Here is a 15,548-nt window from a genome sequence, read left to right on the forward strand (position 1 = left end):
GGAAGCCCCGCCTCCCCGAGGCCCCGCCCCGCGCCGAGCTGCCCAATCCGGTCGCGCAGGCCGCGGGGAGTCGGAGCAGCGCCCTCTGGCGTGCAACGCTGGGGCCTCGCACAAGTGCGGTGCTTGGACGGCTTGCGGGGCCGGGGTTTGGATTTCAACCTCTCGGTTCCAGATACCGAATGAATTCTGTGTCTTGCGGTTTACAGAGCCCTTTCACACGCACGCACACGCCCCTGCCTTATCTGTGCTTCTCCCCATTACGCCGATGAGGAAGCTGAGGTCTGGGGAGGGCCCTGAGTAATTCAGTTGAATGGCAAAGACGGATTTTGAACTCAGATCCTCCCCCTGCTAGGGCCTGGAATTGGCTGGGACTACCGCCAAGGCAGCCTTCAGTGGCTGGATTGGAGAAGAGGGGGCAGGAGATGAGGCCCGAAGCGTTAGAATGTAATAGAGCCCGTTAACACTCAAGGTCTATTTCAGCACTTCAAATCCGACAAGCGGCGTCTCCCGAATACAGCTATTTAGACAACTGAATATTCTTTCCCCGATCCCACACGCCTAAGGAGGCGAGGCACCTTGCCCGAGGTCACAAGCGGCAAAGTGGTAGGATTAGGATTTGAATCCGGTTTGTTAGGGTCCGATTTTCTGCATCTTTAACTATTTCCCTTTGCCATCCCGCCTACTGCTACCTGTATGAAAATTTGACTTGAAATCATGCTGACCACTGAAAAATAAACAATGCTTCGCTCTCTGTGCTGGAAATTCATATCCATTCTTCGTCCCTACTCTGCCCACTGCGTAGTTCTGGCAGTGTCTGTGTTCCCATGGACCTCAGGAAGGGAACCTGAGATTCTTTCCATCCTCTGTGTTCAGTACTAAAATATAACCATATGATTTTCCGGATATAAATATAAAGCAACGGGACACATTTAAATGAACACTGGGTGTTTTTAAACTCATGCTGCTCATGGTGCAGCAGTGAGCATAAAAATCAATTAAGGTTTACCCAACAAATATGAATCAGGAGTGTGGCAGAGCTGCTAAAATCAGCAAATGGGAACTGGGGTTGCTGCAACCAGGTCCAGGCCCTGGAAAGAGGAAGGGGTTGGTGGTCCCAGCTCCTCTGTGCCAGTCCTGCAGCTCCAGGAGATCTGGGACTACTTCTAGACACACACTCTGAAAAAGGATGTAGAAAATTAGAGTTAGGGCGCCTGGGTGGCTCAGTGAGTGGGTTAAGTATCAGCCTTTGGCTCAGGTCATGATCCCAGGGTCCTGGGATCGAGTCCCACCTTGGGCTCCTGGCTCAGAGGGGAGTCTGCTTCTCCCTCTGCCTACTGCTCCCCCTGCTTCTGCTCTCTCTCTCTCTGACAAATAAATAAAATCTTAAACCAAAAAAAGAAAAAAAGAAAGAAAATTAGTTTGTTTAACAAAAGGAGCCCGGATTGGGAAGGAAGGGGGAGGGGGGACTTCAAATCATATCTGATAAGGAACAATTAATTAAAGGAACCAGAGAGACTTCTCTGGAAAAGCTTCAGGGGTCCTGACCACTGCCTGTGAACTATCTAAACTGTTTTCCCGAAGGTGAGGGAGTAGATTTATTCTGTGTCACTCCAGAGGGAAGCACTGAGACAGAAAGGTAGGAAAGACAGAGAGACCACATGACATAAGGAAGACCTTTCTGACAGTTTGGGTTGTCTATTTGTGGAATGAGCGGCCTTGCTCAGTAGTGAGCTCCCCGTCACTAGTAGTGTGCACACAGGGGCCATGTAGTGACTTGATGAGAATATTGAAGATACTCAAGCATCAGGTTGTAGGTGGAAGTAGATGGCTTTTAAAATCACTTTGGATACTCCAGTTCTAAGTCTCCATAAACAAACACAAACGCATGGAGGGTTGATACATTTGCCACTTACCAGGGATGGGGCGGGGCGGGGGGGAACAGGTCCAGGATAATTGCACTTGCTCTCCTGACAGAATGAGAACGGTAGTGATTTCACATATCCTACAGTCAAGGGAGCCTCCATCAGTCTCCTATCTCTCTCACTCTGCCTCCATCTCATTGTTTTCCAATTATGCCTCCAGAAAACCCCAAGGCCTTCTCTCTCTCTTTCTTTTAAAGATTTTATTTATTTATTTATTTGACAGAGAGACAGCGAGAGCAGGAACACAAGCAGGGGCAGTGGGAGAGGGAGAAGCAGGCTTCCTGCCGAGCAGGGAGCCCGATGCGGGGCTCGATCCCAGGACCCTGGGACCAGGACCTGAGCCGAAGGCAGACGCTTAACGACTGAGCCACCCAGGTGCCCCCCCACCAAGACCTTCTCTTAAGCTCAGGGGATAGAGAAGTGGAATGAGTAAAGCAGAGCATTCTTTAGCAGGAGGCTCGAGGATGTGGCACCGAGGGACGGTGAATCATTTTTGTTCTAACCGCTTTGCCCTCAGTCTGCTAAGAGACTTCCAGGCCTAAGATGTGCTACCCAGGGACACCTCTGTTTATGGTTCCACCAGGCATCCTCTGCCCACTTGGAGAGTGTCTGGTTCTCCAGGTGCCAGACTTTCAGACTTTGGGACGGAAAGCACACACACCAGTGTGGACATTTTTAGATCAAATCCATGAGCAAATGCTGTTGGCTCTACCTCTCACACACTCTCTACCCGGCAGCAAGGGTGGTTTTTTGTTTTTTGTCTTTTTAAGATTTATTTATTTATTTGAGAGAGAGAGAGAGCGAGCGGGGGGAGGAGCAGAAGGAGAGAATCTTCAAGCAGACTCCCTGGAGAGCGTGGAGCCTGATGTGGGGCCTGATCTCATGACCTATGAGATGACGACCTGAGCCAAAACAAAGAGTCAGATGCTTAACTGACTGAGCCACCCAGGCAACCCTGGGGGTGATTTTTAAAAAAGTAAATCACGGGACACTTGGGTGGCTCAGTTGGTTAAGCGTCTGCCTTCAGCTCAGATCATGATCCCAGAGTCCTGGGATCGAGGCCCACCTCAGGCTCCTTGCTCAGTGGGGAGTCTGCTCCTCCCTCTCCTTCTGTGTATGCCCCCCAAATAAATAAATAAATCTTAAAAAAAAAACAACTCAGAAGAGCCTAAGTGCATCCCATGTGTCCTGTTCCCTGAGAATCTTCCTCAGTCCATCTTTTACCAGCTTACATTCTCTGGGGAGACAGAATTATGCCCCCCAAAGGTGTCCATGTCCTAATGCCCAAATCCAAGCACCTGATGCCTCACTTTGCACAGCTGAGACAGCTCTGGGACCAGTGCTAACCACCCATCTTGGCGGGTTGGGGTGCTCCTGGATTTGCGCCCCGCCCCCCATCCCAGGGCAGGTCTGCAGAAGGCACAGAATGACTGCAGAGCTCCCCAGGGCTAGGGGTGGGGTGGGGTGGGGGACTGAGCCAGGGGTGCAGGACATCAGGTCCCTAGGCGGGGGGTGGGGGAACCCCCAAGGGGTCCCGGCCCTCGGCCGGAGCGCACTGAGCAGCGCGTCTCCTTGTCAGCCGGCACTGGCCTTCCTGCCTCGGCAGCTGTGGGAGGATGGCAGCAGTGCTGATCGGGAAGCGCAGCCAATTCCCCGACTCCAGCTTCATTTAGCCGCCCTGGAGTCTCCAAGCCACGTCCTTACTGCCCCTTGGTGGACAGCTCGGTGCAGGGTCCCCCTGTGATGGAGAAAAGGCCCCGTCCCAAATCAGAATACCGCCCTCTGCTGGCCGTCTCGGGAAGCGGCTCACATCCCGCCGGATAGTTTTAATGTGGGGGGGGGGGTGGACCCTCCAAGGTAAGGTAACTGTAGCCTCCCGTGGCATTCATTTGCCACACCACCTCTCTCCAGTTCTCTTGTTCTACACTCCCAGGATGGGGGCGCCCAGCAGCAAGCCTGGTGCCTAAACACACATCCCCCCAGCCCTTGGGGATGGCATCCCAGTTTCCACAGTGATCCTCAGGATCTTCCCCCAGCACTTGGCTTCAGTGAGTCATGGAAAGTGAGGCAGGCAGGAGCCAAACAGTGGAAACCCTCCCGGGCTGCGGTGAGGGCTGTGATTGCTCTCGGGACAGCAGAAGCGTAGAGGGGTTAAGCTGGGGGAGTCATGACCCATTCATGTTTTAGAAAGTATGGGGAAATGAGCACTGTCAACATTGCTGAGAGAATTGAAAATTGGTACAATTTCTGTGGAAGGAAGTTTTGCAATGTCTTTCAAAATGACTAACATGTGTAGCTTTGAACCAACAATTCCATCTCTAGGATTTGAAGCTACAGATGCTCTTGCATATGTGGAAAATGTCTTACATAAAGAGCCAGTCATTGCAGTGTTGATTGTAATAATCAAATGACAGCCCGATGACCGTCATTGCAGGAATGATTAATATAGTCTGTCATTTCAAAGGAATACTCTTATCATAAAAAAACAAACAAAACCACCCCCCCAAAAACTGAGGAAGCTATATCTCAATACAGAATGATATCTAAAATATTTTGCTGAGTGGGAGAAGCAAGGTTAATAACAGTGGATATGCTGCACTATCATAAATATAAAGATGTGGGGGAGATAAACATTCATTTTTATGATGCTAAATGACAATTGCAGTTTCAAACTCCCCAGGGTTGGTGGGAGCCCCCACTGAGACTGCATTATACCCTAGTTTCCCTCCACAGTCCACTTCCTTCCCTTCCCTAGGTCCTGATCCCAAGACTGCTCCCCCAATAAATACTAACCTCTGTCTCAGAGTGTGCTTCCCAGGGAGCCCAACCTGCAACAGCACAAATTGAATTTTACTGGAAGTCACCAGTTTTCCAGAGTGGTTCTGCTATTTTATACACCCACCAGCAGTAAATAAAATTTCAGTTGCTTCCCGTCTTTGTCAATACAGATATGTGTCCCTTTCATTCTTAATTTGCCTCTCCATGATGGCTGAGCGCCTTCTCAAGAGCTTGTTGGCCAACCTGTCAAATGCCTGAATACAAATAAAACATTAAAAAGGAAAAAGGAAAAGAGAGGACTCTGGCTGCTGTGTGGAAGGGACAAGAGTGAAAATAGGTGGTCTCATCAGTATGTAGTACAGCGTCCTAGAGAGAGATGATGGTGGCTGGACACGTCATAGCTGCGGAGATGGAGGGGGCGCCTGGGTGGCTCAGTCAGTTAAGCGTCTGCCTTTGGCTCAGGTCATGATCTCGGGGTCCTGGGATGGAGTCCCTCATTGGGCTTCTTGTTCAGCAGGGAGCCTGCTTCTCCCTCAGCCTGCCACTCCCCCTGCTTGTGCTCTCTCTCACAAATAAATAAAATCTTAAAAAAAAAAAAAACCAAAGAAAATTGTGAATCAAAGGATACATTGAACTTCATCAAAATCAAAAACCTTGGTACATCAAAGGACACGATCAAAAGAATGAAAAGACAGCCCACAGAATGAGAGAAAACTCTGAAGAAAATATAGGTGTAAATCTTTGTGACTTTTGAATAGATACCAGTTTCTTAGTTTTGACACCAAAAGGACAAACAACCAAAGAAAATACACACATGGTGGACATCACCAAAATTAAGAACTTCCACGTGTCAAAGGACAGCAGTGAGAAAATGAAATGACAACCCACAGAATGAGAGAAATGTTTGTAAATCACATATTTGATAAGGGTCTGGTATCCAGAATATATAAAGAACTTTCATAACTCAACAATAAGAAGGCAACCCACTTTAAAAATTGGGCAAGGGATTTGAATGAACACTTCTCCGGAAGAGATATACAAATGCCAATAAACACACGCTCAACCTCATTAATCATTTGGAAAATGGAAATCACAACTGAATTGAGATACCTCTTCATACTCAGTAGGATTTCTATACTGAAAGAAGAAAGAAAGAAAGAGAGAGGAAGGAAGAACAGGAGGGAGGGATGACAGTGAGCATGTGAAGAAGCTAGAAGCTTCCTACACTGCTGGGGCGAATGTAAAATGGTGAAGTTACTATAATACAGTGGCAGTTTTTCAAAAAGTTATACACAGAATTATCAAATGGCTCAGCAATTCGAATCCTATGCACATACTCAAGGGAATTGAAGGCAGGTATTCAAACAAAAACGTACACAAGAATGTACATAGCAGCATTATTCATAATCAGCCTCCAAGTAGAAACAGCCCAAATGTCCATCAGTGGATGAATGCATAGATAAAATGGGATATATACATACAGGGAAATATTTGGCCATAAAAAAGAATAAGGACTGACATATACTAAAACACAGATGAACCTTGAAAACATTATGCTAAGTGGAGGAAACCAGTCTGAAAGAAGCACAGATTGTATGGTTCCATTCATATGAAACGTCCAGTGTAGGCAAATCCACAGAGACGGAAAACACATTAGTGGTCGCCAAGGCATGGGGAAGGGGGGGAAGGTGGGGGGGGAGGGGGAGTGAGTGCTAATGGGTATGGTGCCTTTTTTGGGGTGATAAAAATGTTCTAGAATTAATGGTGATGATTGCCTAAATTTTTTTTGAGAGAGAGAGAGAACCTGTGTGCATGCAGGAACACGTAGGGAAAGAGGGAGAGGGAGAGAGAATCTTAAGCAGGCTCTATGCCCTGCACCATCTCAACACCCTGAGATCATGACCTGAGCTGAAATCAAGAGTTGGACGCTTAACCGACTGAGCCACCCAGGCGCCCCCTGCCCTTTTTAGAGAGTGCACAACTTTTAGAATATACTAAAAACTACTAAATCTGTACACTTAATAATGGTGAATTTTATGGTTGGTAAATTTCATCTCCATAAAAAATGTGTGCAGAGAAATATAAATTAAAAAACATAAACAAAAAAACCTGATAGAACTGTATGCCAACAAGAATGAATTTTCCTGTGTGTAGATTTTAAAATAAATTTCAAATATGAAGAAATTTTAGGTTTCTTGAGGGTAGAGCCTATATCTGAATCAAATTTGTACCTCCTCAGAGAGTCTGGTGTGTTGCCTTATGGTCAGTAGTTGTGTATTAAAGAAAATGATGGGGGCGCCTGGGGGGGTCCGTCGGTTAAGTGTCTGCCATCTGCTCAGGTCATGATCCCAGGGTCCCAGGGTCTGTAACCAGCGCCCTGCTCAGTGGGAAATCTGTTTCTCTCTCTCCCTCTGCCCCTTCTGCCGCTCGTGCTATCAGCTCTCTATCAAATAAATAAATAAATAAATAAATAAATAAATAAATAAAGTAAATGATAATTAGGGGTGCCTGGGTGGCTCAGTTGGGTTATGCGGGTTATGCATCCAACTTTTTTTTTTTTAAGATTTTATTTATTTATTTGAGAGAGGAAGAAAGAGAGCACCTGAGAGGGGGGAGGGTCAGAGGAAGAAGCAGACTCCCCGCCGAGCAGGGAGCCTGATGCGGGACTCAATCCCGGGACTCCAGGATCATGACCTGAGCTGAAGGCAGTAGCTCAACCAACTGAGCCACCCAGGCGGCCTACATCCAACTCTTGATCTCAGCTCAGGTCTTGTTCAAGCCCCAGGTTGGGCTACTTAACAAAACAAAACAAACAGAAACAAAACAAAAAACCATTTAAAGTAAATGATTAAACCGAAATTATTTTTTGGCGGCAAGCATTAGCACCTTTAGGGCAATTGCTCTTTCATTCCCCATAGTCCAATGCTGACAAGAGGTTCCCATTTCTCAACGCCTGACAAGCTTTCAGTTCTACAGAGCACACACAGTGACCCAGGAAGACACTTCCCGAGCTATTGCCAACTGCTAAGCTAGGTCAGTGTGCCCCGTGACTTCCAGAGAAACAAACCCTCAGTCTGACCTGACGAACCATCCACCACCTCTCTTCCGTCCATTCTGACTCAATTTCCGGTACCTCCTCCCCAGAGTTTCTACACTGGTGTGTATACACCTTCAAGAAATAACCTTTCACTGGGTCACTGAGATTTGCAGGTGTATCCTTCTCACTAAAGCCATGGAGCAAATCAATGGCACCCACGTTCCAGGTGGAGTTTATTCCCTGGAGTGTGTGACCGGGTGGTGGGGAGTGGGGCGGGGCGGGGGCGGGGCGTGATGCATTAGCTTTTGAATCAAAACACTTGAATTCAAGGGGATACTATGACTTTCCAAATCTGTGATGAGGAAAAAACGAGTTCATATTTGTGGAGATTTTATAAAGTATTCTACAAAAATAATTTACTGTAATTAGTTCTGAACTCTGTGTGTCCCTCCACAGGATCGCCAGCTCATCCAGACCCTGCATTCCCTAGGACTTAGATCTGCCTCTTCCTGGCATCCCTGCCCCAGCAATTCCTACTGTGTTGCCCTAAATTTGGCCTCTGTTAGGGCTAGAGGCTTCCCAAGTCACCACCCTGCCTGCCTTTGGCTTTTTCCTGGAAGGGAACAGGAAGGACACAGGCATTGGAGCCAAATCGATGTGGAGCTGAATCCTGGTTTTGCTTCTCGCCATCTGGGGATGAGGCTTTTCCTTTCAGCGTTAATGTCCTCAGCTGTAAAATGGGCACAATAAAGCTGCCCTGAAAACATGAGGAGCAATGTATGTTAGACACCTGGCAAAACAAATGATCAGTTAAATCCCCCCGCCGCACTGGTGTCAGATCAATCTCCCCCAAAAAACAGGTTGGGCTCAAAATCCACCTGCGGCTGCTCACCGACCGGAAGTGAAGTACAAACTCCTCGCTTGGGAAGGACGGATCTCAAGGAGAAATCCAAGAGACCGCCCATCACGCGGGGATGGCTAAGGCATCAAGACAGGCTGGAGGCAGCAACCTGATCTCGCAGAGAGAGATTCAGACCTTGGAAGAAAAAGCAAAATAAGGGGAGAAAAGGAGGCAGAACGATGGCCCAGTGTGCATTCTTTTGGCAAGTAGAGTGAGGAAAGCGGAGCGCGCGGAGGCATTCTGAAAAAATGAAGTCGCTTCACGGTACACCGGGTTGCCCTGGCAACAGACTCCGCCTCCACCGCCGGCGTGGGTCCTAGGGGATCGGCGCTCACGCGTAGTCAGGTTCGCTCCCGCTTCCTCGCAGATTTGGGGAGACTTGGGGGAGGGGTTTGTGCCGCGGACCTGCTCCGCCCCCCTCCCCGTCCGCGCTGTGCTGCTGACGGTAAATCCTGGAATTGCACGTACGTTCGTGAGGTCAGGCCACTTCTGTCTGTCGTTTTGCTGCTTGGAAGGCAAAAGACCCCTCCTCGAGGGTCCTGCGTGGATCGGCCTGGCATTGGCCCGGCGTCCTGCAATCGCTGGGTCTGGGTTGCCATCTCCTTCCTCGGAAGGACTCGGGAGCGGGACAGGTGCATCGAGACATTCCAGCCCCCTCATCCTGGGAGATAGGCAGTGGGACGCAGGGGAACTCTGCATGGGAATCGGAAGACCAAGACATCCCAGTCGTGCCCTGCAGGGTCTGGGTTTCAGGCACCATTTCAGCCCCTCTGAGCCTGTAAAATAGGCCTGATAAGTCGCTGTCAATCCATTTTTCACTGATTCTGTGGTTTCCTGAGTGGCTTCCCTGGGGAGTGGAATAGGGGCAGGCGTCCACAACTATACCGTGGTTCTTAAACACAAAAAGAAGACTTCTATGAAATCAGCAGGTACAAATTTGAATCCACGAAGGCAACACAGAAAAAATTCCTCAGATTGTCACCTTTCCACCCAGATCACAAATTCCTCTTCATGAAGCACACCATGGTCACTCTTAAGTGAAATCTACCCCTCCCGTCCCTGCATTTGGGTGGCACTCAGCTGCCCACATGGGACTTGAGCGAGTTATTGGTCTTCACCTTGCCTGAAAGATACCTACTTCATGAGGGTTTTCTCCCCACCACTCATGTTTCTTTTCATGTGGCGGGAGCTTTTTAGCATTACACGCCTGACCTTCCTCAGTCAGTTCACTTACTCTGTTTCAGGGAAGTTGGGATAACTTATTTGCCTGGAAAGTTTGGAAGGAGAAACCAGGCGTCTCCTCCCGCCCCGGTCCCTTCCGCTTTGCTTGAGAAGCCAGTTCCTTCCCTTGGAATATGTTCCCTGCAATTCCATGAGCAGGGTTCCGCGCTGCAGGCCTGCCCCAACCAGCAAAGGAGCAACTGGGCAGTAAGGTTTTAAATTCTGGGCTTCTATGTCAACAATCCCATGGTGGCTCTCATACCAAGCTGTGGGGTCGTTTTGATTGTCTATGTGTTGACTCAGTTTGTCCCGTGTCCTCATTCAGAACTCAGATGGGGAAGAGGGTTCTGTTTATTGGCCCCGTGGTAGATTGTGTTATTGTTCCAAATATTCAGTTCTTCCCTATGAGAAGATTATTTCCTCCACCTCTAACAAAGCCAGACTTGATCATTTACTTAATATGGCTAACAGACCGTGTGAGTAGAAGTGACAAGTGCCACTTCCCAGTAGAAGTTTTTTTTTTTTTTTAAGATTTTATTTATTTATTTGAGAGAGAGAGAGCACGAGAGGGAACAGGGTCAGAGGGAGAAGCAGACTCCCTGCCGAGCAGGGAGCCCGATGTGGGACTCAATCCCTGGACTCCAGGATCATGACCTGAGCCGAAGGCAGTCGCTTAACCAACTGAGCCACCCAGGCGCCCCCCAGTAGAAGTTTTAAGAGCTAATGCTCTTCCACCATTGTTCTTCATTCTTCTCTGCCTTGTTTGTCCCAGACAGGAGCTGCTCTGCCAACTCAGGACATGTGAGCATCACTGGAGTTGATGCTAGAATAACAGGTAAAGTGAGCAAGAAATCAACCTTCCCTTTTATTTTTTATTTTTTTGGTAGGCTCCTGAGATTTGGGGGTGGTTGTTGTAACGTCATCGTGAATATTGACCTGTACAAAAATTGGTACCTGGAAGTAAGCACAAAATTTTAAAAATAGTGGCATTGGCATTTGGCATTGGCATGGTCCGGGTGGTGGACCATGAGGGCACTGTCATTCAAGGTGGGGAAAGTGGCAGTCCATCTAGTGCAATGGCAAAACCTTTGTTAAAATGATCCTCTGAGATAACTTGGTAGGAAGATAATTCAGCTAATAAGGTTTTGGCTTTGGGTAAAGCAATGGGAAAATGGAATTTTGGGTGCATGAGGTAATGTCTATTGGGTGCACTTGAAACAAAAAAAGTCATAAAGCCAACTACATATTTTAGGAAGCTGTAGCTCCAAAAGAACCATTAATCTAAACTCAAAGAAACAGGGACTATTTCCATACTTGAAATAACCTTTGGATCTCCCAACATTTTACAGGCAGGAAGCAAGCTGAGAAAGCAGCTCAGCTTTCATGGGGAACATATGGCCCAAGGTCTATTTCAGATACGGCCACTGGGTATGATGGGGTATATTGAGCCTCCCAAACAGTGGACCCGTGAGCCACACGGAGTCACTTCCAGGGACAGAACCCAGTCACTTCCCCCAGTCCCAGATAGGCAGGCTTCCATCTTTCCCCTACTTTAGAATGTTTATTATGGTTAACCTTTCCTGTTCTACTATTTTATGTTGGTAAATATCGGCGAGGGGAGGGTCTGAAAGTCAAGGACTTTCTCCCAATCCCAGGTAGGGAACTTTTACAAGGTATGCCCAGGGGGATTTTAGAGGTGCTTATGAAAATATATGGTAATTAAGTTAAAAGGCATCTTCTTTACCATTACATCAGCAACGTTAGCAACTTCAGGGCAAATATTCTCCCATTCTTACGGGGCCAGTGCTGACAAGAGGCTCGTATTTCTCAGTGATTGACAGGTCTTCAGTGACAATGAGCACATGTCTACCTTGACAACCATTTTCTGAGATGTTGCCAACTGCCATCTGGGTCAGTGTGTTCCATGCCTTCCAGAGAAACAAGCCTTCCATTCTGACCCAACCGCAACTTCTTCTGCACATTTTAATCCAACTTCCTCTGCTCTGCTTTCCAGCTGCAGCTGAATTTCTCAACACACACATACAAACACAGACACATGCCCCTGCTCCATCCCTTGACAGCTCCCCAGACCAAAATGTTCCCTTCTTGCTGGAGGTCGGCTCTGTGGTAAACCTCAACCTAGCTGACAGCCCAAGTTTAGATCAATCTCTTGCTAAAGATTTAAGAATTCTTCTTCACAGTTTGAACCCATCTTTATTTCACCCAAAGTCCTGAGTCTCACTCTGGGTCAGAAGGAGAAGCACCAAGATATGCAAAGGCTGCCCCCTCTATATGGAAGGGCTGGAAGAAAAATGTCCAATCACAACAGGCTTGACCAACAGAAGGCAGAACCTGTTCTTTGGAACCATATCAAATTGGCCTCTTCCATTTCAAAGGGTGGCCATTCAGGTATTTACAGGTGACAGTTATGACCCCCTAAGTATCCTCTTCTTCAGGTTAAATATCCCCATGGTTTTCATGTATCTTTATATATTTTTTAAGATTTTATTTATTTATTTGAGAGAGAGAGAGAGCATGAGCAGGGGGAGGGGCACAGGGAGAAGGAGAGAGAGAATCTTAAGCAGACTCCATGCTGAGTGAGGAGCCCCACTCAGGGCTCGATCTCACGACCCTGAGATCATGACCTGAGCCCAAACCAAGAGTCGGATGCTTAACCGACTGAGCCACCCAGGTGCCCCTTCATGTGTCTTTAAAAGGGAGAAAGAGATAAGTGTTTCATAAATGTAATAATGCCACATACACATAAGTTATTGCATTGCCTGGACTCAAAATTCAATCTCCATCATGGGCACTCTTCTCTGAACACATCCACATCCATTTCACACCAGAAAATACCCCCAGCTATAAGCAAGGCTTCACATCCCGAATTATTCACCACGCCATTATTTGTAATGGCAAAAATAATCCAAAAATTACCTCCAGTGTTTGTGTGTTTACAGCCTGGGAAGGTATAGCTGCACACAATATTATGCTGCAGTTTAAAATTGTGTTTATCAAGCCAGGAGAAGTGAAAACATATGTCCCCACAAAAAACGTGTACCAGGTGTTCATTGCAGCATTATTTGTCACAACCAAAAGGTAGAAACAAGCCATCAATGGATGAATGGATGAACTGATGTGGTATATTCATACAGAATATTACTAGAACATAGAATCTTATTCAGCCCTAAAAAGAAACAATCTACTGATATGTGCTACGATATGGGTGAACCTTGAAAAAATGATGGTAAGTGAAAGAAGCCAGACACCTGTTGTATGATTCCATTTATAAGAAATGTCCCCCAAATTGGGCGCCTGGGTGGCTCAGTCATTAAGCGTCTGCCTTCGGCTCAGGTCATGATCCCAGAGTCCTGGGATCGAGCCCCGCATTGGGCTCCTTGCTCCACGGGAAGCCCGCTTCTCCCTCTCCCTCTCCCCCCTGCTTGTGTTCCCTCTCTCACTGTGTCTCTCTCTGTCAAAAAATAAATAAAATCTTAAAAAAACAAAAGAAAGAAATGTCCCAAATAAGCAGATCCACAGAGACAGACAGTAGCTTAGTGGTTATCAGAGGTTGAGGGCAGGGAGGAATGGGGAGTGACTGTGAACAGGTATGAGGTTTCTTTTTGGGGTGATAAAAATGTTCTAACATTGATTATGGTTGTGATTCCAAAGCTTTGCGAGTATACTAAAAGCCATTGAATTGTACTATTTCAAGGGATGAATTATATGGCATGTGAATTATAACTCAATGCTGCTGTTTACTGGGGCGCCTCAATGGCTCAGCCAGTTAAGCGTCTGCCTTCGGCCAGGTCATGATCTCAGGGTCCTGGGATCAAGCCCCGAGTCGGGCTCTCTGCTCAGCAGAGAGTCTGCTTCTCCCTCTCCCTCTGCAGCTCCCCCTGCTCCTGCTTTCTCTCTCTTTCAAATAAATAAATAAAATAAAATAAAAAAACATGTTAACTGAATAGTTTTCAACTATTAGATTTGGATCTTTCCAAACCTCCTTGTTAAAAGTCACCTTAGCTATTCCACGCCACTGTTTTAACTGCTGAGATACATCTGGATTCAGATTCCCCGCCCTGCAGAGTTGCTCACCTGGCCGAGGGGTGTTCTTTTCAGACTGGTCAGTGGATCACTCAAATGTCCACCCAAGAAGGGCCAACTGTCAATGCTGGCCTTGGCACTGGCTCTGAAGGTCAACATAACAAGGTCCTGGCCCCCCAGGGGCTCACGATCAGAAGCCTGAGTAGTGCATTGGCATGATGAGTGCTCTTCTGGGGCTACAACCTGCCCGGTGTCTGACTGCGTCCCCCACCTCCTGAACCACTCCAGGCTTCTCCATATTTGGACTGATGCTCTTGTCCTGAGAGAGAGGAACAGCTTTCCCCTTCCTTCCCATTCTCTGCAGGTCTACCTGTGAAAGATGGGGAACACGTCGCAGAAGCAGTGTGTCCGAGGAAGGAAAGGAATTCACAAGGTTGCCTCGGGAGAAAAGGTAATGGGGGCAGAGGGAAGGCTTGGGCGAAGCCATGGCATCTGACACATTTGGGGAACTAGAGGCAGTTCAGGGTGGGCCTCAGTCTATTCCCATCACTGCTCTTGCTCTCCTCTTTACTTCAGGGTCCGTGTGTCGCCTAGCCTCTTGTCTTCTCCGTTCGTCGCCAGCCCTGCCCTGTGCACTTGATTACAATCTATAGCTTCCCTGGCCTGGCCTTCAGTGTTCTCCGAGAACCCGGTTCCTACTTTTCCTCTGGCTCATCCTAGTCCTGGACACTTTGGATAACCTCCCTGACCGGCCATCTTTGCCCCTTGGGACTACAAGCCCAGTCCTCAACAGAGACAACCAGACGGATGCTAACCAGGACATCTGGGGATGGGCTGTAGGGCTCCGTCCTCCTGTCCAAGTGCTCTCACTGGTGTCTTAAATAAAGATGAAGAAGCCCTGGTTTTCAAGCGTGTGTGCCCAAATCTGGGAGTAAGTGTGGAGCCAACGTGGCAGGAGGCATTGAGCATCCTGACAGGCTGGAACAAAGGACCAAATCTAAGGAGATGAAATATCTGGACCTCGGGGTATAAAACCATGCCCAATGCCGGGAAAGGAGAAGCATGGCACAGCAGAATATCATATGAGAAAAGACTTGGGGTTTTAGAAAGGAAAAAGCTCTCGTTGCGTTAATAATCTGTGTTTTTCAAGGAAGCGCATGGACTGCAGACTGCATTAATAAAGATCTGGTGTCCAGACAAAAGGAGGTGAGAGTCCTGTTGTATTCCTGTCAGACCACACGTGAACTATAGTGTCTGGTTCTGGAAGTTACACTGTGGGAGACAGAGACAAACCTGAACAATGGTTCTTAACCCTGGCTGGACATTATAATCACCTGGGAAATTTCAAGCCCCTTGATGCCCAGGCCAAGGAGAATCTTGGGGAGAGGGACCTACACATCAGTAGTTTTTAAACAAAAAAAATTTTTTTGGCTTACAGGAGAGTTGCAAAAATAATACAGAAAATTCCCATATACCGTTCACCCAGCTTCCCCTTATGTTAACGTCTGATATAACCACAGCCCAATGAGCAAAACTAAGAAATCAATGCTGGCACAATGCTATTCACTGGATGATGGACCTTATTCCAGTTTCACCCGTCCTTCCACAATTGCCTTTTCTTCTGTTCCAGGATCCTACCTGGGAC

At 47.6% G+C, this 15,548-nt stretch overlaps 1 long non-coding RNA gene across 1 annotated transcript; it reads left to right on the forward strand.

The window, feature by feature from the left end:
• The first annotated feature begins 10,629 nt into the window (after positions 1 to 10,629).
• LOC141371078 (uncharacterized) lies at positions 10,630 to 15,257 on the forward strand. The gene is made up of 3 exons (XR_012375704.1): positions 10,630 to 10,694; positions 14,268 to 14,354; positions 14,480 to 15,257. It is a non-coding gene; the product is annotated as an uncharacterized lncRNA (long non-coding RNA).
• The last annotated feature ends 291 nt before the right edge of the window (positions 15,258 to 15,548 follow it).

This window comes from Callorhinus ursinus, unplaced genomic scaffold, assembly GCF_003265705.2.
Source record: "Callorhinus ursinus isolate GAN/ISIS: 27379988/994484 unplaced genomic scaffold, GSC_fseal_2.0 scaffold55, whole genome shotgun sequence".
NCBI lineage: Eukaryota > Metazoa > Chordata > Mammalia > Carnivora > Otariidae > Callorhinus > Callorhinus ursinus.